This window comes from Scleropages formosus, chromosome 11 (assembly GCF_900964775.1).
Source record: "Scleropages formosus chromosome 11, fSclFor1.1, whole genome shotgun sequence".
Taxonomy (NCBI): Eukaryota; Metazoa; Chordata; class Actinopteri; order Osteoglossiformes; family Osteoglossidae; genus Scleropages; species Scleropages formosus.
Window position 1 is genome coordinate 19,122,716 of NC_041816.1, and position 27,358 is coordinate 19,150,073.

Below are 27,358 nucleotides of genomic sequence, written 5' to 3' on the forward strand. Positions count from 1 at the left end.
GGACACCAGGCCATCGGAAGGCACCCCAAGCGAGACTTGAACCCCCGACCCACCGGAGAGCAGGATCCGGTCCAACCCACTGCTCCGCCGCGCCCCCTCACTACTAGGTACACACACATTTTCAGAACCGCTTGTCCCATACGGGGTCACAGGGAACCAGAGCCTACCCGGCAACACAGGGCGTAAGGCCGGAGAGGGAGGGGACACACCCAGGACGGGACGCCAGTCCGTCGCAAGGCACCCCAAGCGGGACTCGAACCCCAGACCCACTGGAGAGCAGGACCCGGTCCAACCCACTGCGCCACCGCGCCCCCTCACTACTAGGTAATCTTTCCTTTTTGTTTTTTTTAACAAATCACATATTTAAACTAAATAGAGTGCATTTTTAAGTATTATATATTAACTGCCCTAGTGGGTCATGGTGACACAGCAGATTCAGCTAGTGCCTGCTGCGTGGCGGGTCTGGGGTTCAAGCCCTTCTTGGGATGCCTTGCGATAGACTGGCATCCCGTCCCAGGTGTGTCCCCTCCTTCCTCGGCCCTGCGCCCTGCGTTGCTGGGTGAGGCTCCGGCTTGCCACGACCCTGCTCAGGACAAGTAATTGTTGTCGATGGATGGATATTAACTGCGGTTCACTGCCAAAATCTTCTATTCATGAAATACACAGCACCAAAAACGAAGTTGAAATGAGACAGCTAACCTTCCAAGGAAGAAGGTTTCATAGAGCCTTTGGTTCCGGTCCCTGTCCCCGTCCCTTGTAAATCTCATCCTCCATGTGACCTGCTCACCTCTCTGTGTGCTCTCAAATGCACCAGAACCTTTTATCGTTTATGCATTCAACGAGTCACATGAAGCCAGGTATCCATACATAATACTTCCTTCCCTCTTTCACAAAAACATTAAAACATTCAGCATGATGATTTGGTGATAAAACACTAATAAACTCTCGCTGTACGAAGACCCTGTTATGAACTGTCAAAAATGATTCATTGGACTCAATACACGTCTCTAGAAAATGACATGTTCAGGATGAGTTCTATGTAGCAATCACTATTGATCATTTCAAAGGTAAAGGGCTTTCCCCAAACTTTTAAAAACCCTGTTACACACATACTTTCTGAACCGCTTGTCCCATACGGGGTCGCGGAGCCTACCCGTCAACACAGGGCATAAGGCCAGAGGGGGAGGAGACACACCTAGGACAGGACGCCAGTCCATTGCAAGGCACCCCAAGGGGGACTCGAACCCCAGACCCACTGGCGAGCAGGACCCGGTCCAACCCGCTGCGCCACCACACCCCTCGTAACCCTGTTACATTCCGTTAATATTGAATAACGTGGAACTGTCATGGAAAAGCTTTGGCAAATTTCGTTTCACTAGTATCCTCAGTAACATTTTCGAACACAAAGTGCGACTGGCATTCATACAGGACATCTGAATAGTCTGCCTTCTTCAAAGGCAAAAGATGCGCGAAAAGAAAGAAGTGGACTTTACAGCGGATTAATAAACTGTGTTATGTCAAACGAACAACAAGAATATGTTTCGCAAGAATCCGAACGTCAGCACCCCACATTCATTTTTTCAGTTCTTTATGAATTATTTAGCGTTATAGGTTATTCATTGCCTCTGATATGCACTGTTGCGTACATTCGCAACTTGCGCTTTTATCTGGTAATTTCTTTCACATAAGCGTTCCTGCTGGATACATTTCCTTACGAAATCGGATCGGTCCTGTCAGGCGAGGATTCCCCCGGGAGCGCCCGTGTGCGACTCAGCCCACCAACTCCGCAGAGAGACGCCAGCCCAAACACCTGACTCTCCATGCCTGCACTGGACAATGTTCCAAGGGTTGCCATGGCAACCCCAGTCCTCCCAGCTCATTAACTCTTTCTGTAAATGCAAGGGATCTGTAGACCATGTAGTCCTACAGCATTCTCACAGCAGCAGTACTACAAGACTCGATAACGACACACGTTTCTTGAACCATTTAGATATCGGGCACGGGTCAGTCCCATCCGCTTGAGAGAAGGTGTTTTCCTCACCCCATGACCAACAGAAACCACCTTAGACTTGCATAATGTATATTTGCACACAAATATTGTACATAGATGACAAAAGACCATGTTTTTTCACACCCAGTATGACCCTTAATTCCTGCATGCGCATAACTTGTGCTGCTAATGAGCAGCTCATTTGAAGCCATATTATATCAATAACAAGGTTTATGCAACTTATGATTTACAGATTTTTTTTAAAATTATTGCTCTTATTTTGCAGAACCCGACGAGTGAATAAAGTTACACTTGCGGAATATTGTTCTGTAGAAGCTCCATTTACGTGTACTTTATGTAGAACATTGTGTGCTTCCTTTTCCTGTAAACAAGCCAATGTACCCTTTTCGCCATATGCCATGACCTCATCAGTGTTATTGTCATTCAACATCCGTATGGCAATAGTAATAACGGTGATAAGAAATGAGTCACCTGCAAAATCACACCGACATAGTGATGGCTAACAGCTCAGGCACGGTCTTCACTGGCAGGACTCGTACAGATCCGTTACACTACGTGTCCTGAAGTTTTCATGAGGAAGTGCTAGCGGCTTGCCAGGATGGGGAGCTTCTCTGCTCAAAGGATGTGGCAGCACCGTGCTTTTGGCAAAACTTCTGGTTTTGGGCACAGATCGTGATGTCTGAGCGATGTCTGAGCCCCTTGTCTGGTGGGTGCTGGGACAAACATGGGAAAAGACTAAATTTCACCATACAGCAAAACAACCCACATCCTTATGGTGGCACAGCTTCACTTTTGAAGCCAAAAGTAAAATCAAAAATAACCAGCATTCGGCTGTTCTGCTACTTTTGTATACTGCCTTGACCTCTAACATGATTATCTCACATGTTTCTCCAGGCAGCTCCTACACAATTTGTTCAGAGCTTAGAAAACATGATCCCGCGATGCTCAGCTGTCATATGATTCCTCTGTAGCGTTTCTTCTTGTGGTATATTTGTATACGTCTTCATGCCGAAACACACAGATGTACTCCATGTATTCCGAAGTCTGGCCTACCGAGCACTGGCAGAGGGGTAATTTACCCCATGTTTGCTGTGTTTAGATGTCTCACTGGAATTGCTTTTTCAGAACATTTCATTATCAGATAAAAGAGTTTATCAGTGAAAAACATGATCTATCATAATTAAAGTCAGATTTATCTGGACGGTTGCATTTATCAATGCAATGACGCATACTTTCACAGTCATCAGGGTGCTTCTCCGGCACATGATCACAGAATACTTAATAAAAGGGACGTTCAAAACTTTAGATTCTTAAGTGAAAGCTTGTAATTTAACAAAATTCACTAAATACATTTTCCCAGCCTGACAACATTCCACAATTATTTCCTTGTGGAACGTCAATAAAAACATATACATAAGATACATAGATAGGTGTCCCCGTTATACAGACCTCATTCGTTCCCGAAAACAGCCTGTATACCTGAGTCTATAACCCGGGAGGTCCTTTCCAATATTTTAAATGGGAAACAAAGATGCATTCCAGGACTTTACGGACAAGCCCAACCATTTCCACAAAGAGTTAAAAACAGCCTCGAGAAATAGTAATCAAAAGTCTGCTTCAAACACCGGAAAAAGTACTGAATACTGGGAGTGATCGGTCCATATACCCAAGATTTATACACCTTTTCTTACTGACAGCAAACTGGGAGTCCATATACCAGGGTATACCTTTTTGAATGTGTATATATTTGTATGTGTATGTCAGTATTAAAGAGGATTCAGAATGTGAAAAGCTTGTTCTTTTGCATTATTCATTATAGATCATGAATAGTTGCCTTTACAGAGTATGTACACTAAACCTTTAATTAGGCAACTGTAACCAGTGACTCTTAGATGGTTTTTGGTTTCCCTTGTGTTGCCATGGCAAAGAAGACTCCCTGCCTCACTTAATACCACGGACTGAAAAAATAAGAACTGAATAGGTGCTGCTTACACACACCTGCCTCTCACCGTACATCAGATGAGCATCCATGTCTGGGAGGCACAGACTCTAACTTTTTTCACTTTTATACATATCATATGCCAGACCCTCAGCGATATCTGACACCTGTGTGCTGCATTACACAAAGCGCTTAGATCTACCCCCCCAGTCAGCCAAGATAAGTGCTATAAAGAAATGACCTTAAAATTACAGGAAAAATATTTTCTTTACGTTAACAAAACGTGAGCACATAGCAGGAAACTCTTGCTTAAACATTCACACTTATTCCTTCGATGATACAATGTGACTTAAATGGACACAAAAGAAAATACTGAAGAGTTAGCAGAAACATATTTTTAGACCCAAAACAAGTGTAATACGCTGGACCATAATAATTTTCGCAAGAATAAATATAGACTGCAAAAAAGTGATATGTACAAATGTAACACCAATTTGGAAGGGCAGGGGAAATGAGGACGGAACAAAAGAATTCCATCAGTGCATCTGGCCTCGGAGGAAATGCAGCACGTCTATGGAGTTGGTTGAAAACGAAGAATCCATATGCACGCTTTCACTAGAACTTATCTGCCGCAGCTGGGTTGTAAATATTACATATGGCCTGGCAGGGGATTAGTTCTGTGAGAATTGCACTGTTGCTATGCTAAACGTTAATTTTACTGAGGAGTAAGTGCTGTTGCCATGGAAAGCCCATTCATTAGGCACAAGTTACTACCTAGATTTTTGATGCCAAATGGACTTGTTGGATGACAAGGCAGCCATATGCCACCAGAGGCCATCTTGTTTTATTGGATATATAAATACAAACATGTAAATAATGCGCATCTGCTATAAATATTTCAGCAGAGGAGTTGAACTTACAGCACAATGCGACTCTAAACGGACTCTTAGCCGGTCGAGAGTCCTCAGTATGGTCCAAAATGACAATATGGTTATTCCATCAGGATATCCGTGCTTGTAGTTACCTTTGATCTCACGTTGGAAGGATTTATTTATTTGTTTTATATAAATCTGCAGATGCATAGCGGATGACAGCAGAATATTGTTCTGCTGTCAAATATGTTTTTCAACAGCACGCAGCTAAAATCCGCATACTGTTGAAAGACATATTTAACTCTAACCCTGGAACCAACATGGTTTGAAGCCAGTCAGATGCCATGAATCAACCCGTAACCGTGGAGAAAGGTTCTGTTCCAGGACTCCCCACACACAACATATGAGATGGAAGATTCCAGCATTTTCTGACATCCCTCAGGAGGAGAAGCAGATGGGCTTTGCTAGAGAGCAGCTCCAGTCCTGACCAGGCCATCCTCCTCTCTGAATGTATCTCAGGAGAGAATGTTAAAGCAGCATTCTGCTCGGGGAGCTCAAGACACACACCTGCAATCCCCAATCTATGTCCGTTCCAAATGAGACAAATGGTCAATAACCTGAATTTACGCACAGATCCTGGTTTCCCGCTTGTTTATGTTTAAGTTCCCTGACATAGCACCTTGTACGCTGCCATTTCTGGCAGATATATAGTATTTTTAAGTCTTTAAATTTTCTCCTCAACTAAGTTGAACAGTTATGATAGGAGTATGTATCACCCATACTAATAATAATAATTAGCACTGTAATCATAACAAAATATTAGCATATTTCAGTTGTAGTCATCCTGACATCCTGTACTCATCCTTTCAGTGTTGGCAAAACAAAGGAATTATATAAAATAAGGTTAGGAAAAAAAAAAAAGAAATTACAAAACATAGCAGATGTTCACAGAGTTTCTGAGAAACAGAGCAGAAGGAGAAGTATGCATGACTTAGTAAGAGTTTATTGTCTCTATTATTTAATTCTTCAGGGTGGTCCAGTCAGCAAATGAAATCATAAGAGAAACAACAGAACAGAAAAGGTAATAGCAGAGATAAAAGATAGAAAACAGAAAAAAATGCACTTTGTCAAGGTTACTTAGAGTTAGCAACTTTAAAGACTTTCTCCTTATACAGCTGCAATTCTGTATAAATAACTAAATGATCTGTATCAGTTCAGAGCACCAGGATTCGAACCAGGAACCTCCCAAATAAAAGTCATTAGCTCTAACCAAGACAAACGTGAACATGAACATGTTATGACTGACAAAATGAAAAGGTCCGATTGTCGGTATTTTTAGGAATTCGTTTTGGAAGCTCGACAAATTATATTATTCTAAATATCTTCTGCGGCAAAATAACACCGGCGTTGCCGCGCTGCCTGAAGAAGTGCCAGTATTTCCACGCAAGTCAAACGAACACGTGTGCTGTGGGGCTCGGGAGACAGCAGGTGTGCATTTCAGGCCCCTCCCATTCCACCGCCACTCCTCGATCCGGTCCTCAGGTGCGCGTTTCCACATCAAACTCCGCGCGCGTTTTCCGCCTCTCTCTCTCTCTCTCTCTCTCTCTCGCTCTCTCTCGCGCGCGCGCTCGCTCGCTCGCTCGCTCTGTCACTCCGGCAGCCCTCGAGAACGGGCCGCCGCGCGCGCGCAGCGCTCAGTGTCCGCTCCTGCGCGTTGAATTTGCTCGCACTCCGGCAGCCCAGCCAGGCGGGACGAGCAGAGTCCGCCGAGTGCCCCGCTCTCGCAGGAAGTTACTACACCTTTGCGCGGACGTTCGCGGCTTTTTGTTGCGACGCCCGACTTCCTGAGGATTGGTGGCGGCGTGAAGGCATGATTTCTTTTTAGAGCCGAGAGCGTTGTACCTGTCAAGGTGAGACTCTCTCTCTCTCTCTCTCTCTCTCTCTCTCTGTGTGTGTCCGGAGCGCGCGACTCGACTGCTGCTCTTCGCGCTCTTCAGGTGACCGCGGCGCGTGTCCACCGTCGCTCGCGCGGTTCACTCAGTTAACGGCGGAATTATTCAGTGCAGTAAATATGACGGAGAAAGAGAGGAGGAAAAGAGTAAACTTCGATGATGTGAGTAATAAACATTCACATCCAAAAAAAAAAAAAAACAGAGGGCTGTTTTGAGTGCTTGGGGTTCGAATCCGTTGCAGTAACTTTGAGTCAGTAGTGCACGTGGCTTCACACTTGGGACTAAGTTGTTGAGGAAAAAAATGCGATGACGAGAACATTGCTGGCAAAACGCTGAACTAGTGTTTCACTCGCTTTTTACTTTGATAATAATATGTTATGTATCTTGGTGCGAGTAATAATAAAAGACGGTGAAGAACTTCAAGAAGTGCTTGTAGTAAAGACTTCTTGTGGCTCTTAGTTTAAAACCGTTCGCTTATGCGAACCGGCTTTGAGTTTCTCATCTGCTCTGGTAAAGAACAGGACACACTTTTTCCTGTGTTGTCGTTGTTGTTCGGGTACACCAGCCCTGTTACCTCTTAGCCAAGGTGAAGTTAGCCCAGCATGCAGAAAAAAAAGGAAAACAAGTTCTTTGTACTGCGTTTTACTTTTATTTACCTTCCAATGAACTCTATGTAGTGTTGTTATCCCACACCTTATTCACCGCAGTGACTTACACTACTAGATACACTACTTACAATGGGTCACTCATCCATACATCAGTGGAACACACTCCCTCTGTCACACACTTATAGCTATGTTAACATTCTGTGGTCACGGCAGGTACATTCCACCTGTTGTCTTTAGGATGACAAACACATTGTCTACATGCAAAAAAAAGTCAAAGTAGTGTAATCTGGCTGGTCATTATAGCACAAATCAGAACTTACATAATTTCTCATTAATTATATACAGTATAGCTTTTTCCTCATATACTCCTCCAAGATCATACTCCAAACACAGAGTGGCGCATCCCACCCCTTGTTCAAAGAAACCACCAAATAGCTGCATATAACCGCATTATATTATCCTATAATCCATTGGGTAATTTGCCAACACTTTTTTGGTCCTCCTCAATACCTGACGAATGGTTATACCACTGTAATAATAGCTGCTCCCATTTTTTAAAACGGCACGGGGCACAGCGAGGAGCATTGCTGTCTCTCGGCACCTGGGTGGTGTGAGAGGACGTGGGTTTGATTCCCGCTCAGTCTGTGTGGAGTTCGCATGTTTCTTGCTGTGTCCATGTGGGTTTCCTCCTCCAGGTGCTCTGGTTTCCTCCCACAGTCCAAAGACATGCTCTTCAGGTTCCCCATATCCTGACAATGAGTTGGGATGCGTTCCGTGGAAATGGAAGCCTACCAATTTGTCAGTCTGTCTGGATGTGTGTGCTGTGTACTGTATGCACCAGCGCCAATATAGAGCAAAGTGTTTACCCAATGATAGGCAGAAAGAGGTGGGTAAATAATGGGCAATTTAGACATTCAGCGAGTGGTTCTTGTATGTGTTAACACCTGTATAAAATTGTAGGATAAAATCAACCAAGTATATGTGTAACTGTATTGGCACTTACTGGTCACTGTTTTATGTGTATATTGATAACATAATTTTAGCTGATGGCTGGCAGTGCTGTGTCAGCCTTGACTATGCTGTGCAATCAGTAGCAGTGTGTTTCTGCTTCTGTTTGCAAGCTGAGCATGTCCGTTTGCATCCTGTTTTCCCAATGGATGTTAATGGATAGCTACTGCGAGGTCTTGAGTCAGTGGAGCCTCATTGGTAGTATTTCTGTGGCACCCCTCGAACTTGCAGCGTGTGTGGTATGCATCTTGACAAGGTCATGGGTCAGTCAACCAAATGTGACAAAATCCAGTTTGTAGTGTAGTTGTGTAAGGATTTCCATTTCAGTGACAAGGTGGTGCCAGGTATGGGGCTTTGGGGGGCGGGGTCACCACTCTCTAGTGGGATATGTGCTAGGTGAACTCAACCGTCCCATGCCGTTTACAGCCTCTGGCAGCAGTCGGCTTGAGGACATCTGTCTGCCGGATGCAATCATAGACACAGGTGGCACTAGACCCCTCTTCCCCATACAGGATGAAACGCTACTCTACTGCTCAACATGGCTCACCACTCCTGGCGGCAGACACTGCAGCCTGCTGCGAAAAAAAGCGGGCCTCTTGTGCAGAACTAATCATGCTCTTATCGCTGACTGCAGGGGTTGATGTCTCTGTGCCCCTGCAGACAGATCCACAAAGCAAACCAGCACAAATGGGCCAGAGTGCCTGGTGGGTTCATGGGTTGCGTTGTTGTAAAACTACCAGTATTCATGCTCATTTCTTTAGGACCTCTGGGGCTCTGTATCCAGTAAAGAGATATTTGGATATAATATCCATGCTCTTCAATACAGTGTATGTAAAATGTATATGGTGTTATGTGCTAGACCTAGGTTTATTAGAAGGGATTTCCATAAAAACATTTAATTACACCTCCGTAAGTTTCATACCATATGATGACATTGACCAATAAGAACCAGTAAACTTGTAAATGCAGATAATTATAACAAATTTGTCTAATATTCATGGGGCTAATTTTAAAATTAAACATGTGGAAAAGAACCCAGGTGGCAATTAGCTTTCTTGCTGTGCCCCAGTTGCACCCTTTGTCTTCGTAAAGGGTTTTAGAAAAGTCAGGCTTCCGTCAGCGATGACTTGTTTGTGGATCTTGTATGAGAGCGATCAGTACTGCAGGTTAGCCAACATTTTTGAATCTCCAGGGTAGAAAGACCTTGATGGTCTGTCCAACTAGGCTTTCTTCTGCCAATGTGCAGATAATTCACCTTGGCCTATGAATAAATTGTTCAGTATGGAATGAATGGGTCCAGAAATAAACTTAGTAAGTGGACCAATGTCTACCAGATATTTGACATACTTAAAATATGTTATGTCTGCCTCTGGCAAAATAACTATCCTTCCCTTTCAACATCAGCCAGGCTATTCACTGTCTTGTTGAAGGAAAAAGCAGAGGACTTTCAGAAAAGGTGCTCTTTAAATTATGTACCTAAACTGACTGCTAACCCCATGGCATAATAGCTGTAAATTTACTAAGAGGAAAGAATTTATTTCTCAAGTATGTGAAGAAGGCTAAGTTGAGTGACATTAATAGCTGCTGTGACAGGGCGTGCAATTCAGTGTCAGTGTTTTTTCTGGCAACTTGTTTGAAATGTACAATTTCATATTTTAAAGCTGAGAGCTTTCACGTAAAACGAACACTTTGTTGCCATTTATCGGGTCTTTGGCACACACACTTGTACTGAACAAAAACCTTTTTACATTATGCTGGTATTTCCTAGTAACAAAGGTAATGTATTATTCAATGCACACAGGTTTAGTGGTTGCCTCCACTGGCTGGCTTAGGGACAGTGTCAGTACCAACAAGGTAGCCATTGTACAAGCCATGTCTTCTTGGTTACATTCCCCTTTTCATAGTTTTGTCTTTCATGTCCACAAATTAAAACTGATCTGCATTTTTTTTTTTTATCATGACATTAGACATAAAGGTGTGGTAATGTCTGTTGGACAGGAACAAGTTTTTATTCTATTCAAGTGCTTTTCTTAATGAGTTACAACTATATGAGGTGGACATAACAGAAGTTGTGATGGTAAAGACTTTGAATCCACTAGACCACAATTAAAAACAGTTGCAATTAGGCTGATTGCTAATTAGCAATATGTGGCAGTTTGACAGTTAATATGGATATTACTTTTCAAAGCAACATGAGGCAGCTAGCAGAGTTTTAAAGAGGCTCTAAAGTTAGTTCCCAAATTACAGGTGTATCAACTTAAAGGCTAATTTAAACGGCAATTGTCTTAATGATATATGCCAAACATTAACCAACTGCAACAGCAAAGAGGAACAGTGGTCGCACGTTCGGTGACGGGATAGGTGGAAAGTTCATAGAATAGTTGCTAAATGCCTCAAGAAGTCCCGCAGAATTGAATGGGCATCTCTGTGACCCAGTCTCAAGAAAAACTATGTTGCGACCTTCGCAAAACTGGAAATTGTTGTGGGGCTGCCATTTTGAAAGTCCTTCTATTGAGGACCCCTGCACAAATTAAAACACAAAACCTAGACCCCTGAGCAACTGAAAAAATTAATATGGTCTAATGACTCATGAATATGGATGGGCTGATGTTTGGAGAAAGCTGAACTATGCCTTCAACCCACAATGTTTGTTGCCAGCTGTTAAACGTGGAGGATCCATAATGATATGGCCACCATCTTGTGGGAATCATAAGGTCCGGTGATCCTTTGCATCCTCATATAACGGCCAAGGATTTTGGAGATATTTGACCAGGTGCACCCAGTGGTGCAATCAATTTCTTGATTGTGCAATATTCAAAGATGATGATGCCCCCATTAACACCAGGATGAAGTCGTTCGCCTTCCATGGTTTACCCAGTCAAATAACCTAAATGTCATCGGACCTGTTCTGGAGCACAGAATACAAAGTATTTGTCTACTTTCTTCCCTCCAAGAATTGGAGACTTTTCTTCATGGATAATGGTACAATAATCACACTATACGGTTGAGTTTTCTTATGAAAGCAGTGGCCCTGCTACTTATTAGGTCCTTGATATTCGTGCATTGTTCGGTATTTCAAATATATTTTGTTCATCCCCTGTATATAACCTCCACCAAAATAGTCAGTCGAAGTAGTCCATATTAAAAATGGCTGATAGAATTAATTTCTCTTGTGTCCTTTGCCTTTTGCATATCACAGTTTTTCCATTACAGCTGTTGTGTTTACACAAACCATTGCCTGGTAAGGTTGTTTTTGATGAAGTGTGAGTTTTACAGTTCAGAAAAGTCATGCACTAGGGAAAACTAAGATCATAATAAAATTCAGTATATATGATGCATTTTTTCCATGTGAAGCTTCTCTTTAAATTCTAAAGAACTGCACCTAGTTATACAAATTGGCAATAATTGAGTTTATTTTTAAAAACCTTAAACCAACAGCTTGTTTCACAGCTATTTGTTTAATCTCAGGCATCTTATTTGAGTCTTAAATGAGTTTATAATTTAATTTAACATTATATTGAAATGCTGTGCACCTGGGTCCATGTTTGATTCTAAAATGTCAGTGAAGGTTGCTCTCTCATAAAATTGATTTTATGGTTTACGGTCCATGGAAGATAGCTTGTTAATGGTGGAAAAATTAAAAGCTAATCCATTTCAACAGATCAATAAATCATCTTGAAGGGGATTGATAGTAAATCAGTCTATGTGTGGCAGAGATTCTGTGCTTGTTTTTGATTTTAATGTATTGTAATGACCTGCGTTACTGTGAGGTTGAGTGGGGAATGTGTTTATTGTCAATAGTTGCATTGTGGGTAACTTGTAAATAACGTGTTCAACTACTGGGGGCACTTCTGGGGAAATGATGGGGTGACTGTGTTTGGCAGTGGGAGAAGAGACCGGGAATGCTAAGCAAGCTGGGAAGTCTTATTGATTTTTATTGTTTTATTTTAGATTTTATTATTGGCATGGCAGTTTTTAGGATTCATTTATTTATTGAATAAAGATTTTAATCGTCAAATGATGAATGGAGAAATTTTTACCTGTCAAGTTGGATAGTGTGGAATCAGACACCCTTGGTGGGCTGGTGATGCATTCTGATCCGTGAAAAGAAAGAAAAAAAAAAAAGCGCAGGTTGAGATGAGCGCAAAAGATAGAAGTAGCTTTAAAAACGTGTGTTGTTGTTGATTTTACGTTGATGTTTAAGCAATATTATGAGCTCAGGAGTAGCTGAAGAGTGTACTCAAAAGAGCATTGAGGATGTTGTCTTTGAGTAAAGTGAGATCAAAGCTGGTACGCAAACACCTTTCTTCAAACATCCTACAAAAGTTGTAACGCAGGGGTGGCCTATCATGCCCCTTGAAGACTGCAGGTAGATATTAGGTGTACATTTTCAAATAGGTCATTTAAAACAATGACACCTGTAAAGGCCAGTGATGTTATTTTTCCATGCAAACACAGGTGTTAATTTGTCAAATAAATTGTAGGACACCGCAAAATCCCTCAGTCCTTGTGACATATGTTGAGCCTGATTACCCAACCCTGTTCTAAATTGATTTAAGTTTTGTGCTTTCACCTCATAAGGCCTCAATTAATTAGTGTTGCAGTCCTCCAGAGGCCTAGTTTAGTGCAGGACATAATTCTGTTATGTATATACATGGGCCTGTATATTCAGGGTGTAGCAACTTTGTTTGGTGTCTACCACTGGAACAGCTAAGACCTTGTTGGTTATTATATGAACCAAGTCATCCTTCAAACAGCTGAATAACAATCATTTGCTCAGGCACAGACTTACCTTTTGCTGGGCTTTCAAGAGTTCCTGTTAAATAGCACAGTGGAAGCATTTCATCTGCTAAAAATACAGTCATAATTAGAAGAATAATAACACTGACAGAAAGAAGTAATTAGTTATGTTAGCCATGCTGAGACTCTTTCATAAGTGTGCCCTACTTTAAAGTAAATTTCACATATATAACTTACTTTAGCTCTCAATAGTTCTTTTCAATGCTTATGTTTGCTTTGACTTCCCGAATACGTATTTTAACTGAAATGTACAGCCTTATAGTTGGTAACGTCTGATTTAAGTATGACATGAAATGAGTTTAGATCTGATGAAACTACTGTTGACTGGAAGAAATGAAGTGCCTTTGTGACATCATTCCCTCTTGTACAAGATGCATTTACTGTAGTCTTTTTTTTTTTTTTTTTTTTTTTTTTTTTTTTTTTTTTTTTTTTTTTAAAAAAAAAAAAAAAAGTTTGACTTTGTACTGGCTGAGAATCCTGGCAGACATTAGAATGCAGTGACATCGTGATTTATCTTATTCCATGCCTTTCATCTTCCTCTGTTGCAATAGCCCTAAGTGGCTGGTGTATTATGTTTAATGTAGCTTTCTGGACCAGCAAGGAAGATGTTTTCAACTAGTTTCTTTCACACATAGGTGCATTTCTATGAATGTAGCCTAGTTTTTCTTATGTACTCTTCTTTTGTGTTATATGTTTTGTGATCTTATATCCAGGCTTTCGTAACAACACGGTGATTATCATGTCTGTGCTTACACAGATGTTGAATTTAGTAGCATTTATGATTGGTTGCTTTTGACCAGATGGCAGCTAAGAAATTAAAGGCATCGACCTCCAAAGCACAACAGAAGGATCTGTTTGGCAGGGCTTACTCAGTCCAAGAGAGGCAGGAAGCGGATTTGTCGCCCAGCGAGGGCAAACACAGGCATCTTCCCTGCAGGTTTTCCTGAATGCACCCATGGTAGGTCTCAGTCAAGCTTTTCACACGTCTGTTGCTCGACTTGTGCAAATGTGACCAAGAACTGTCAGTTTTTGCTCAAAAAGATACGACTTGAATACTGAGTAATTGGATTAGATTTTCACAGCTGACTAAGTAATCCACATTCTCTGTCAAGACTGTACATATTACACCACCAGTGGAAGATTTGTGAGACCAGCCTGTTGGAAGTCCATCTGAACCTCAACAGGGTGATTCTCATTTCCACCCAAGATTTGCATCCACGGATAGTGCTAGAGCAATCAGTAAATAATGAATGAATAAGTCCCATATGAACTGTCTCTTGGTGAGACTGTAAAAATATAATTGTGTGACATTTGTATTCTGTGGCTGATATCTTGATATGATTGAACACTGGGATGCAAATTATATGGTCAGGAAAGGCCAAAAACTTGCAAGATTGTCTCATCCATGCAAAGTGTGCTGAGGAAGGCTGGCCACTGCTGACTTCCAAAGAGTTGCTCTTTTCTGAGAATGAGAACATCAGCAACTCATTTTTGCTTGTCGTTTGTAGATCTCATAATTCATTCATGTAACAGCGGCTTGGAATGAAGGGTCTCTCTGACAGTTGTGGGATGGACATTGTTTTTGTGGGCTCATTCTCCAGGAAGAGATCTCTAGCAGTTCTGTGTTTCAGAGGAAAATAGCATATGGATGGATGTGAATTTTTTTGGGCCTTTGGTGTGGAGCTTTTTATAACAGTTTTTGCTTCTGAAGTTAAATCTTCTACCACAAAGAAACACTTTGACTCTGAGAAGACCCAGACCCACATACAACTTGTATAGAAGTCAGTTGAAATTTAACTGCTGGATGTAGTGTGTCTAAGTACATGGTTTGTAGTATAGTAAGTATCATTACTAGGTGGACACCAAGATGAATGTTCCATTTCAGGATGCTTCACCACCAAATGAAGCAAAATCGTCAGCACTTTGAAAGCAATTATAAGGATATACCAACAGTCCCTGGTAAGTACTGTCTTCTGAGAAGCAAAGGCCTGCAGTGAACTCTTGTATGGCAGGATAAATGCGATTTATGTAGATGCATTAAATGACATTTGCATGGAATACAGAAGAGAACAAGAATATTCATACACCTTGCAACATCTTTGAAATGAACAAAAAGCCTCAGTAAAACCTAAGGAAGTGTCCATTGGTTCCAGTAGCCATGCTTTGGCTAGGCATATGGTAACTCATTCAGTCTCTTATTTCATGTTCTCTGTTCTCAACCATAAGCCAGTTAACACTCTCATTCTTGTAGTTGTAAGCAGCAGAGTGAGAGCCAGATGTGTTGATTGGAAGCAAGACTTGTGATGATGCTTGAAGGGTCAGCTTCACTGTGTGTGTTGATTTCAAACCAGGAATGCTTCAGAAATCAAATTTGTCAGTGTAACAAGCCACAAGGCTTTTTTATAACCCAATTACACATAATGAGCCTCTGTTATTCATGCCATTGGGGAAGAGCAAACTTTTTTTTTACTGTTCTTTCAATCTTGGCACTCTGTCTTGAGACCTTCCATAATCGTATTTAAGTAAGACATACATGGTCTTAATTGGTCTGAAACAAAAACATACTACAAATCTGCAAACAAAATATTTTGCAAATATTTTGCTACATAATAAAGTATAGTTGATAAATGAGTGTTGTACTCTCTGCCAGTAAACTCAATATTGGAAGAATAATGTTTAAAGCTTTGCCTCCAGGGGGTGCGGTGGCACAGAAGGTTGGACCGGGTCCTGCGCTCTGGTGGGTCTGGGGTTCGAGTCCCGCTTGGGGTGCCTTGCGACGGAATGGTGTCCTCTCCTGGGTGTGTCCCCTCCCCTTCCAGCCTTATGCCCTGTGTTGCTGGGTTAGGCTCTGGCTTCCCGCGACCCCGTATGGGACAAGCGATTCAGATGCTGTGTGTCTGTGTGTTTTGCCTCCATGTGTGGCGCAGCGGGTTTGGCTTGTGGCTGCTCCCTGGCAGGTCTGGGGTTCGAGTCCCGCTTGGGGTGCCTTGTGACGGACTGGCGTCCCGTCCTGGGTGTATCCCCTCCCCCTCCAGCCTTGCGCCCTGTATTGCCGGGTTAGGCTCTGGCTCACCGCGATCCTGCTCGGGACAAGCGGTTTCTGACAGTGTGTGGGTATGTGTGTGTTTTGCCTCCATATCAAAGATGAATACTTGGGTCAAAATTTAGTATGGATTTTTTCACATAAGAATAGTACTTTTAATATTCAGTTGGTGCTAACAGTGAGATTAACAAAGTCACAAGCCTGATATGTACCTGTTTTATGACCATTCATATTCAAACTCATCAGTTATGAAATTGTTCAAAATACAATTTTTGTTTTCAATTTAGTGGAAAAAATATTGGTTCATTTTGCTTTTATAAATACCTTATATAATGTCCTTAATGCATATCTTTATTATTTAATTTAAATATTACATATTTGTGGAAGTGGCTCTTGCTCACATTGAGAACAGTCCTAAAGATGGCCCTACGTTTGTGCTGCAGCCTGTAACAAGCAGATTTTCGTTCACTATGTTAGCCATCAATACTGCCTCCATACTGAGCCTCCTCTGTAGGTAGTTATTTGGTCTGTTGAGCTTCAGGTATCAAACATCAAGGGTTCTCCCCCAATGCCAGGAATGTTCCTAATTCATCAAGAGCAGTAAAACCTTAGCACTGTTATGTAACTAACTTGCTACTATGTGTTTGTGATGTCATTACATGCCTAAAAGCAAATAATTGGTCATTCTTAAGGGGAAGAAAGTGCTGGAAACATTTACATTACATTTCTTCATTTAGCTGACACTTTTCTCCAAAGTGACTTACAATGTTCCAGTTCCGGTTCCAATTGTTCTAGTTACAAACTTACAATTATTTACCCATTTATACAGCTGGTTAATTTTACTGGAGCAATTTAGGGTAAGTACCTTGCTCAACTGTACTACAGCTGGAGGTGGGGCTCAAACTTGCAACCTCTGGGCCCAAAGGCAGTAGCTGTAACCACTATGCTACCAGCTGTTACCAGACATATACTTATTACCTGCCTCTCAAGAAAATTCAGAATAGTTTGAATATTGTTGTATGATTTATGTGACTCTGCAAATCAGCATTTTCTTTAATGAAGGAAAAAATGATCTGTAGCCATGGGGTTTAGTTTGATGTGGACTCTAAACTCATTCCAAGTATGATACTCTACAAAATTTTGTTCTGTTGGTCAGATTGAAAAATGCATGGACTTTTACAACTCCGAAAATCCTTTTGTTAGACCTGACTTTCAGAACCAAGTTTAAAATAATTGAAGCAAATAGGACTTGAGCCATGCAAACTTACCATTGTAAGTTGCCTTGGATTATGGCTTCAAATAAGCTAGTAGTAGTAGTAGTAGTAATAATAAAACTGATATACCACAGCACCAGAGAAATGCTATTTGCAAATGACTTAACTTGGATGCCTGCTTATCTCTGGTGCTGGCGGTGTTGTCCTAATAAAAAAGATATGGCTCAACTGGGATATAAAGCAGTACCAAGAGTGTTTTTGCCACAAACTGAGAAGTATCAGCGGATAGTGAATATTAAACATGCATAAATTAGGCCATCCCTCCATTTCCTCTTGCTTGAAAGAAATAAGGCACCGCCGAAAGAGCAAGCAGAAACCTTGCTATAAAAAGTCCCTTAAGTTTTAACTTACTGAATAATTTGTCAGGTTATGTGTACTTTCAACAATTAAAGCTATTAATTATGATGTATACAACTTGTACTGCTTTGCTAGTTCACAGTTGTCTCGGCAGCTGTCATGATTAATTTTTTTGAAAATATGCTTTTCTGTCAAATATTACAGTATATTGGGACATGCTCTTGATTTTGTTTTAATGTATCACCAAAGGGATGACTATGTAAGGATAGAAGTACTATAAATAACGATCAATGAACATTCTGAGCCAAAACAGAGGTGAGAGACTATTTTCTGAAAGAGGGTGTAAGCTCAAATTTTCAGAACAAAATAAACATAGGGATAAAGCTGTGAACAGTCAGTGATATAATGACATGGTTATACATTCAGTTAAAGCCTGCAACTACTAAAAACATTTTTTTTATGTGATGTTTGGAAAATATGAGCATGATTTGAAAATTTATTGTGGCTGCATATACAGAAAAACAAACTGTCATTTCTTTGCAAATGTCAGTTTTGTAGAGTTGTGGAGGCAGAAACTCTGGACCGAAAAATGTATTTTGTACGTGTCCATTCTGTACTGATATCATGCTGAAAGCTTCAGGTGTAGACTTTAATGTGTGTTCAACCAAATGGTGACCAGCTGCTATGTTTTCAGATGTAGTTACAGGACATTGTTTTAGTCAATTCAAGAATAACTTGTATAGTTAAGACCTGTTTTGTGTGTTTCAAAATAGAGAAAGTAAAGTCATATAGCAGGTACTGTGTTGTGTAGTGGTTGGAAGAAAAGACATAGAATTATAAACCTGAATTGGGGCTCTTCCTTTAAGTTCAGTTGAGTTGTTAGAATGTTTAAAAAAAAAAAAAAAAAAAAAACTAGATTTGAAGATCATTTTACCACCACCACCTAAATAGGAGAAAACATGCTGTGATACACGATGCAGGAGACAGCTGGTGTGTGTTTGTGCTCCTTTTATTTACTAGTGTTGCAGACAGTGGAACGGGTCACGGTTGGGGGGTAGTGGAGGAAAGTGAGGGACCGGGAAGGGGTACGGGGCGGGGGGGGGGAGGAGGTCTTGTTGGGTGTGCGGGACTGGGCAGGGTTCCTTGCTCACAGTGAGGTCATCTTACGTCGGTTTCTGGTTCTTTCTCTGTCTCCATCGTTCACTGTCGGGCACAGGGGCTGAAGTAGAGGTCGTTATTTTCCCCAGGTGTGGCGAGTCCCTCCCTCTGTCCTCTCCATCGGCCTGGGCGTGCCACATATGCTTTGCTTAAAATGCGCTTACAAATCATTTTAATTACAGTAGACCTAAATAAACTTCTTTTGGTTGTTATGGCTGTGAAACATCAAACGCTTGACATTTAAAGAGGTGGTAATGGGAACAGTGAAAGGTCCGTTCTTAATTTCGGGATAGGGCTCTGGTCTTTTAGTTGGTTCACACCATTTTCTTTGACTGTATGCCTTTTTGCTTTTAGTTTTGTTTAGGTTCAACACAGTAATGAGCTTTCCAAAGAAATGTTCTTCAGATAAATTCTCAAAGACAAAAAAAAAGAAATTGGAAAGATAATTATCCCTAACTGAGAAGCTTCCAGTGCAGATAATGTGAGCAGTGCTGTTCAGTCACAATATGGTTCAATATGTTGATGGTGCCTTTTAGACATCCATCAGATCTAACAAAAGGGAGCTCACCATGAAGCATTGCTCAAAGCACATAGCAATCTTCCTTTTAACACTGGTGTGCCTCACACCATGCTGAGCAGGCTTGTTTACTTGCATATTCCTTGCAGGTCTTGCCACCTGTCAGTAGGTCATCCTCCCAGCACACATACCTGTACCTGCTTCTCTGCTGGCTCCATGGGAGCTGCACTCTGTAGATGTGCAATAGTGTAGAGTGTTGTTGCAATTTTATTGGTAAAGTTGGGAGGTGCTGAAAATTTACTTCAATGGTGCTTTCAAACATGGCCTTCTTGGCAGCCTTCCTGAAGGATGTGTTTTGGAACATATGCGTGATGACTCCAGGAACTTTGTTCTGCGTTCTAGAATGCTGCAAAGCAGAGCAGAGTGGTATGTGCAATATGTACAACACAAGTGATATTTCACTGCTGTGAAGTTGTCATCACATTATTACCTGCTCCTAGGATGAAAGGTGTACAACTGCAGACTCAACTTCTTCAGTACCATAGGCAAAATGTTTCTGTTGATAATGAGTGAGGAATGTACCATCTCTTGTAGGCAGCCTGTATGAGGCTGAGAATGGCAAAGAACAAACCAAAGGAATGACAGCATCAAGACTTAAACAGAAATGGACCAAGATGTTTTATCAGCTGTGTATTACGAGCAATTTTTTGTTTTTTTTTTGTTTTTTTTTACGAGCAGCACAATAAAGAATTACTTCCATCAGAATGTAATTTAAGATATGCAGATGTGCTAGAAATTATTCTGCACCTTTTAATATTAAAATATAGCTCTAAGTGCAGGAAAAACGCAATATGCACACAAACGTATTTATATATAGCTGAAGGGCCTTCCGTAACGGATTCTCATTCAACCCTAAGGAAAGTGTGAAAGTCTCTTCCCAATACTCTTCATATGTGCTGTTTAAAAGCAGACTGTAATATTCAGGATTGGCAGAGCAGCCAGATGAGACTTCACTCCGTTTGAAAAGGGTCTAATTTTTTATGTATTAAGCAGGTGCACCAGTGACATGATTCCTAATGTGTCACAAGTAGCTGTATTGATGCCTATGTGTGAAATAGAAAAAGTCATAAGCATCTAAAAGCTGCACTTGCCAGAAGTGGTTACCAAAAAAATCGTGATCAGTTTATAGTGTGTTGCAAAGTTATATGTTTATGGGACTCTTTCTAGAGACCCAGAACACCTGGAAATATAGGTTTGTGGTTCTAGTAGTCCAGGGCACATAAGTAGGGGGTGTTTGAACAGTGAAGTACAAAATTCATGTATTCTGATGTGACTGTCCTCACGGGAACAAACTGGATAACTCTGTACCCCAAGTTTTCACTTCATATAAGTTTTTGCTGTTGGACATTTTATTCTTGCCTTGGTGTGAGTCCAGTACACATTGTCTTTTTGATGAGACTACTTATTGGCTGAAAACTTTCCTCCAGTCAGCATTGATAATTTTGCCTTCATGTGGTTAGGACAGAGAATTACTCAATTTATGGCAGTGTTATGTTATGAGGCATTTGGAGGACTGTGTGAATGAAAACAATATTTAAGATTTCATGGAACTAGTGAAACTTAAGAATTTTAGTTGAATGGGACCTGAAACTTGTAGTCCAGTCGCATAAAGGTGTGATGGAAAAACTTAAGACTGGAGTATGTTGTAAGTTCTGGCTTTATTATGGATGCATGGAATATCGTCAGGTCTCTTTCCTTCCAATTTCATTTGAAAAATTTGGTCACTTCAGTTAGTTTGCCATTTTTTACGAAAGTGAAGGGAATGCTGGGACAAATGCATATTGTCTGAAGGAGGTTAAAGGGGTTAGTCCATAAAATGTATATATACTATTGCCTGAAATAGAGAAGTCATACAACCTTTTGATGATGCCTTATATACAGTATGCATTCTGGCTGGCCTTCAGAGTATGTTGTTTATCAGTTTTATAATCTTTAATATGATAGCATTATGCAGCTTGTTCTGTCTTACCCAGTTGAAAAAGAAGGTACATCCAGATTTTTGTAAAAGAGATTTGTAAAATGAAGAGTCTTGAGTGTATTTAGCTTTGTAATAGTTATTTCTAAATGCTGGATTTTATTTATTCTGTCAAACTGCCTTTTGCAGTTTGTTTTGAGTTCCAATTTTGCCCCCCCCCGTTCTGTCTGGATGGCTCAGTGGCACTGGTGGACTCCTTAAATACACTGCCTGCCAAGTCAATTCCTTTTTCACAGGTCACACGATTGGGGAAACGGGAGGATCAGAGCATCTTTCACTGTGGGTAACTGGTAACCCACTGGCACCCAGCATGTCTGCAGGAGGCACTTGCACAGCAGCCAGCTGAGCAGCACCTTTCTTGACTTTAATATCCTCACCCTCTAATAGCAGTTCTGTTCCACTGCTGCTGAACTTTAGGTCAGATTCAGGGCCATGACACCAGCTGGACCTGAGACATGCTCTGAGCTGTTTGACTCATTTGGAAAGGCTACCTTTACTGGCTTAGCTAGGCAGAAAGCCTTCCTGTGGTTTGATAGGTTGGTAACCATTTTATGAGCAGACCTCTGATAGGGATCCTGACCACAGAACATCTGGCTTGCTTCCAGTCCACCTTTAACAGGGTGGTTAATGTATTATATCTATTCTTGAAGTCTTCCTGTCATCCTGATTGCATCAACTGCTAAATGAAGTACTTTGGTTTCAGCCTAGCGCATGCAGTGATTCTGCTGGAGCGTCCTACATTTTTGAGCGTCCCAGATTTCCTAGTGATGAGACTCAAGAAGCTAATTTAATGCCTGTCCTGGAATCGCAAGCTGTCTGTGTTACCGGAGTTTTGCAGTTCTCCTGGATGGTATGTAGGATGGCCTGTAAGACTTGAGGTGAACAGCGACATGTTTGCAGCCTTTTCAATCAGTGGTTTGCGTTACATTAGGGACCTTTATGGGCTAGGCAGTGACACGTGGCCAGCTCAGAAGAGTCTTCCCAATACACTGGTATGAACCAGATTCCTGTGGCAAGCTTTTGCTGTCCTGCTTGCTGATCTGTGCATGCCTTTCGGTGCTGGCTTGTGCTGCCTATCCTTTGTATACCAATTGAGGACAGAGCCCGAAACATACAAATGTTAAATCTTGGAGGGCGGGTGATATATTTTGTCTGACTGATCTGAGATTCCCTCAACATGTGTGTAAGTCATAAAAAGTTTAATCAGGTAGGCCTTATATTACGCTGCTCTTTGTCCTTATTTTGACTTTGAGTTTGTTCTGATTTCATAAGTACTCTGTGCCAACAATAAGCCTGTGAAAGCTTTCAAAGGGGTCTTCATAACAAAGTAGTATTCAGTGAAGTGATGCAGTTCATTTAAGGATGCTTCAGTCTGTCAGTGAACAGATTTTGTGTGAAACTCTCTATTTTTTGTTCCATTCTGCATGGCAGAGGGAACAAGGGGTTGGTAGGTTGGAGTCCTCTTCCCTGCCCTCCTTTGGTCTGTTTTGTGTGTCCGCAAATGCTTCTCCGCTGGGGATTGGCCTATTTACAGTTGCTACGTATTGCAAACGCAGGAGATATACTGGACATAGATCCAAGAAAGGGGTGTAGCAGGGCAGTTGGGTCCATGTAATGTTTTCCCATTCATGGAGAACCCAGACCCCTTGTGGTGAGGGCTGAGAGCACCTTCTTGACCTTTGCTGCAACAGTTTCTGCAATGTGCTGTGGAAATCAGAAGCATTAGCACTCTGTGGTCTGCAGTGGACTTGCAAACATTCTCTCACCAAGAATGTATCATACGATTATGTTGATATACAACAGAGAATGCTGCAAGACCATTTACCATGCTGTGTGCGAACTGGAAACGGTTAGTAATTTGGAAATTAGACCCACAGTGCAATTATGCAGATGTGGTGTGATTTGTAGAGTAATGAATCATTTACAGTAGTTCAGGGTCCCTGAAGGTTTGGACTTTAACCCTTCTTTGGAGGTTCACTGAAACAGTGAAGTACCACACACAGTATGTACTTGAGTGAAGTCATCCACCTGTCATGTAAAAGGTTCTTTGCACTCTTGTGTTAACTGCCCTAAATCAGTAAAGTAACTGGACTACATTCTGTTATGTGGCAGCAGGTAATGTACTTGCAAATGCCTTCATATCTTCATGAACCCAGGTTGGATTTGCACCTCCTGAGGGAGGTGTTCACCAGTAATAAAGAAAATACTTGGTTTTATGAATGAATATTTGTAAATAGCTTAGTGTGCAAGCTTCATAGTACATTGATTTAGAGAGAAATACAACCTAAATGAATAAAGGGCTTTGGGGTACAACTGCATTGTTCATTGTGGGATTTGATTATCATGCTGTCTTTGTCTCAATACAATAGGCAATACGATCATTGCTCTTCATGTGGAGAGTCTTAAATTCAGCTCGTGCTTCTTCAAGCAATGTACTCTAATTGTTAGTATTAATGCATCTTGGTTCCATTGTGCCTTCCATGCAGCTATCCACCTGGATGATGGAAGAAGATTCTTAGATCTGCTGGCACAATGAGGAACTCTATTCGCTTCCAGTTTACCTGTAAAGTTCTGCATGAAATTTCTCTCCCCCCCCCCCCCTCTGTCACAGAACACATGGACAGTGCACTTCAGTCTGCCTCCATGCTTAAACTTTAGTTATCGTCACTCTCCACAGCTTCCTGTGTTGTGCATAATTTACTATGCTTTTACTGGGACTCATTTAATAAAGGGGGCTCTAACATTTGAAAAGCACATGCTGTAATGATTTTAAAATTCTCACATGTCTCTTCCAGCCTGCATAGTGGCGAATGAAAGAGATGAATAGTGTAGCGTTTAGGTCCAGCTGTATTGTCTGGGGTCCTTTGATTCACTGCTTCCTTCGGTTGATAGAACAGCAACAGTTGGTCAGTATTCAGAAGCCTGTGTTTTCATGAAGTGGCTTTTTTTTTTTTTTTTTTTTTTTTTAAAAAGACAACTCACCTTTATATTGGTCAGCTGCTAAAGTCACCCAACAACTTTCTATTCTTTTTTTTCTTCTTCTAAAAAAAGGTTGTAAAAATGGAAAATTAATGGTACGATGAGTACAAGTCTTTTCTCTGCTGGCATAATTATGCTATCGTACAAAGAAGATGGAGAGTAAAAATGGATGTCTTTTTTAAAAAAAAAAAAAAAAAAACCTGATTCGAACAAGAAACATATTTCAGTGTTTTGGTTCTTAATTATGTCTTATGCTGATTATGAAGCAGACTTATTGGAGGAAATGGTATGACAATTAAATTACAAATGTTTTCTTCCCTCTATTAAATCAGTTTTTAAATGAAGCGGCCAGAAACACTGCTGGGTCTGGCTGATTAATGCCAGTTAAGTGAGTGCGAAGCTGGGCTGTATTGTAAGTTTCGAAGCACTCCAGAAGACCCCCTTTGAAACGCTGATCCTGAGCACAAGCTCACTGTCAGTTGCTGCACTCCTTCAGGAGCTCGCTGATTATTTTTTTTTTCTTTGTTTTTTGGCAGCCTTATATGTTTCTCCTCACTGGAAGTCTACAAAAATGCACAGATGCCTTTTTATTGCATAAGAATTACAAAAATTATTTGGGGAATTGTATTCTGCCCTGCCCACAACTGTGCTGGCGCAGTCAGCATCACACCATTTCCCAAATGCCCTTAATGAATAAGATACACAGCCAGTTTTTTTGCCATTTAACATGGTTCATTTCACAACTGAAAATTACAAGCAGTGTTTACCAAAGTCAGTTGTTTCTTTGGGACCAACTGAAGCTTAAGTGTTTTCTCCCCCCCCCCCCCCCTCCCTTTTCTCCTCTTACTACAATACTTATTTTTGTTAGAAAAGTTGTTGATGACAATGACCAAGAGTTCTGTGATGCCAAACAAGGAATGGTTTGCAAGGTGAAATTACCTGTACTTGGGTCATCTGGGTGAACTGAAGAAACAAGACTCAATGTGTCCATTTTTCTTCTGAGCTTACTGTACTTGGAGACGTTGAAAACGGACTCCTTCTACACTGCAGATGTGCTGCCCCCTCCTACCCAGGTCTTCTGCAGGGGGTATTGTTACAAAAGATCCCCTGGGCACTTGCTACAGCCCCTGTGCAACATACTGTCCTCTGATCAGGGACATGGAAACAAGGCGTGTAGCTTCAGTCTTCCCAGTCCTCACAGACCATGTGGACATCACAGCTGGTAACTTGTGAGATGATACAGAGAACGTCTGCCTACATATAGCCACTATCTAATACACCAACAGACACTGCTCTCCTTAGTTCCAGTGTTAATAGGGAGCATCCATTCTGCAACATTCTCATTTCTTCCCACATGCTCTGATTTGATTTAAGCAGTACCATATGTTATCTGTTTAAGGTAATGATTAGTAAATCGAGTGGTGTTAATTGTAGGTAACGGATTAACAAAGACATGCCTTTCCTTTTCTTTAGTGCAGGCAATTTGGAAGTATTGTCTGGGTCATCAAGTATTCCTTTGTTTGCTTTTACTAGATGTTCTAATTCTTTATGCTAGGATTGCCGCAACATCTGTCTTTTACATATTGAAAATGAACAAGCTTTACCTCGTGCACATATTCACAGGTTTTCACATACAAATAAACAGGAGTTTAAAAAAAAAATAATAAATATTTAATAGAGGAGATATGCGGGGGCAGTACTTGGCAATAAACTAGGTTTAGTAAAGCTTGAGTGACTTACAATATTAACCTTAATTGAATTTACTGTCTGTTTTTTAGAGTCAGTTTGTAAATGAATCTTTAACACTGCCCTGTAAAATAGTGCCCATGTCTGTCAGTCCAGTTCAGCACATGGTATCATGCAATGATGACTTTATTATTTATTGATATTGTCAAATAGTCTTTTATGTACTCTGTTGCTCTCTTGTAATATGTAGTATGCTTAGGAATCATTTAGTAGTTTTTGAGTAGACACACAGCTGAAGTGGATTGTGCGATGGATGTTATCCACATGTGATTGTCCTCGGTCTTTCGTGAGAGGTTTCTCTTGTATACCCGAATCACCCGTCACTCCACTGCCTCCTTTGTCTGCACCATTAGGACACCGTAAGTGCACTCTCCGTCGCAGGGGAGTTGGTTTGTAAATGGAACGGACGCCTCTGTTAAATATTGGGAACACCGGTGAGAGGCTGTGAGTGAGCCATTAACACGGCTTGTGATGCTGTGCCTGCTCCCCTTCCAGGTACAGTTAGAGCGCACTTCAGACGTCCCCAGATTACACAAATGTGCTGAACATCTCTTTGAAGCACTTGCCTTTGTGTTTTTTATCTTACCTTTGTCCTTCCATGTTCCTAGCCATAACTTTTGCATGAACTGTAATCAGCCAAACCCTGACTCTGTTGAGGGCCTGGTTATCATGGGAAATGGTTTCATCAAATATGCTAATTAAGATTTGTTAATACTAAAATTGTCATGAGGACGGCACATTTCTGGCCGTGTCTGTATTTCGCTAAAATAGTTATTCGCTGAAGGTGGTGTTTAATGCTGAATGTTCAGCTGTTTTCTTCATTTTTATGCATTTTTACTGTTGGAGTTTTTTTCCGCAACATATTAAACACAGTGCATTTGGGGAAGTTTGCACAAACAGATTAATTTTAACAGAAAATGAGATCTTTTATTCTCTTGGCACACAGAGGTTTAGCTCCAGACCCCCCCCCCCCCCCCCCCCCCCAATAATCAAAGCGGGTTCTATCATTATTTCATAGTGTTCTATAGTATGGATTTACTAAGTCTGGACTAGTGCTTTTCTCTTTGAAGTAATTTGTTTTCTTCTCAAAATAATTTCTTATGAATATTCAGCAATTTG

At 41.2% G+C, this 27,358-nt stretch overlaps 1 protein-coding gene across 3 annotated transcripts in view; it reads left to right on the plus strand.

Annotated features, from left to right (window-relative positions):
- The first annotated feature begins 6,493 nt into the window (after nt 1-6,493).
- The window catches only part of shank2b (SH3 and multiple ankyrin repeat domains 2b), a 157,879-nt gene continuing 137,014 nt past the window's right edge, over nt 6,494-27,358 (plus strand). For all 3 annotated transcript variants that reach the window (XM_029256178.1, XM_029256179.1, XM_029256180.1), the window contains exon 1: nt 6,494-6,732. The gene's annotated coding sequence lies outside the window, so the exon portion shown is untranslated. The remainder of the gene's footprint in view (nt 6,733-27,358) is intronic.